This window comes from Hipposideros armiger, unplaced genomic scaffold (genome assembly GCF_001890085.2).
Source record: "Hipposideros armiger isolate ML-2016 unplaced genomic scaffold, ASM189008v1 scaffold_94, whole genome shotgun sequence".
In the NCBI taxonomy this organism is placed as follows: Eukaryota; Metazoa; Chordata; class Mammalia; order Chiroptera; family Hipposideridae; genus Hipposideros; species Hipposideros armiger.
Genome location: NW_017731444.1, coordinates 3,147,243 through 3,149,203, shown reverse-complemented (window position 1 = coordinate 3,149,203; position 1,961 = coordinate 3,147,243).

Here is a 1,961-nt window from a genome sequence, read left to right as displayed (position 1 = left end):
ACCGACAGGCCCGTCTAAGTGGTCCTGCTCTATCTCACTTTCCCGCACCTGCCCCAATGAGCCATCGCAGCACCCTGATCATTTCCTTCAGGGCACTTACCACCAGTCTATTTATTGTATGTATTTGCTTGGGTTTTAACTGCCTTCCCTGCTGGAAGCTCCTGAGGGCATGGACTGTGGCCGTCTTGGTCTTCGTGGTTCCCCCAGTGCTTCAGGTGTTGAATGGATAAAAGAAGGAGGTGCCCCCTTCCATGCTGTGATGAGAGACCCTTGGAGTAGGTATAAGACCTATTCCTCCAAAGCCTTGCCTTTTCCATGGCCCGCGGTTGGAAATTCCTTCACTCAATTTTACCATTAAACAGGTCCGTAAGTGTGTGGGAGGCAGTGAGTATAACGGTTACGAGTGTGGACTCTGGAGGCAGGTTGCCTGGGTTGGAGTCCTCGCTCTGCTCCTTAAGGGCTGTGTGACCTTGGACAAAGTTGTTAAATCTTTCTGTGCCTCAGTTTCTTTACCTGTATAACAGGGATTATAATATGACCGATTATAATCATAGAGTGTTGTTACAAAAAGGGCTTAGAGTGTACCCCGGGGTGTGGGTTAACCTGGACAAGAAATTAGTCTCTAGCTTATAACCAGTGGTCTAATTTGTGACCCATGGGCTAACCTGGACTGAGATCTGTGGTCTAAGTTGTAGTTAGTTGTCTCTTGAGGTCTAGCCTGTTACCTCTCCTCTAACCCTTGACCTGTGGTCAGAGCTCATGTCCTGTGGCCGAACTTATGACCTGTGGGCTGCTCTATGACCAGTCATCTAACAAATGACCAGAGAGCTAACTGATGACTTGTTATCTAACCTGTGACCTGTGGTGTAACCCTTGATCTGTGGCCAAACTTGTGAATAGTGGTCTAACCTGTGACCCCTGGGCTGTTCTGTGACCTGTGGTCTTCCTCTGCATAGGGAGAAGTGAATTCAGACGGTGCTGGAAGGGCCAAGGGGCCTGCCGGACTTACTGCACAAGGCAAGAAACCTTTATGCACCTGTGCCCAGATGCCTCCCTGTGCTGTATCCCCTATGGACTCAAGCCTCCGGTGCATGCTAAGCCACAATATGTGTAGCTGGTTCTGGGCCTGGAACCCTTGCTCTCCAATAAAATACGTGCTGCCAATTGTCTCCTCTTGCTGCTTGCTCACTGTCCTTCTACCCCACCTCCCATGGGGCCAGAGACAGGGAGGTCCAGGGTGTGGGGGAGGTGGAGGGACGGTTGATGGAGGGAGTGAAGTGTCCAAGGAGGGTGGGCATTAATGACCATTGTAAATGGTTCCGGTCCTGCTTGTATCACTTTTGCTCTGTCCAACTCCGGAAAAATTACTCAACTTCCTTCAGCCTCCTCAGTCTCCTCATCCATAAAATAGGGATAATTATAATATCAGAAGACTAGAACTTTTTTGAAGGAATGCAAAAAGAAAGATGGACTTAATAATAAGAGTTACTAGTAATAATAAAGAATTAATATTAATCATGAATGAATTATAATAAGAATTCATAATAGTAGCGTTAAAAGCACACTTCTGGCATTCAGAATGAGATGGTGCATTGGGCTTGAAAGGCAGATACTATTGAGAGTGGAAGTATTTTCCTGTGCTCTTTTCTTTCCTATTTCAGCATTTTAAGAGCCTGCCCAGATAAAAAATAAGGATTTTACGAAAGCAAAGTTTTCATATAAGCAGGGAGGGGTAATAGAGGAAAACTCTGTCTCTTCCAGGCCTAAGGAACTGTGGAGACAGCAAGACAGAGAGAAACTGTTAGGAGAGTTGGTGAGGGAGGTAGATGGACACACGTTCTAATTGCCCTGTATCAGGATTGCATTTGGCTGAAAAAATAGGAAACTCAATTTGCAAGAACTTATTTTTCTCACCTAAAAAGAAATCTGGGGGCCGGTTGAGTGGCTCAGTTGGTTAAAAG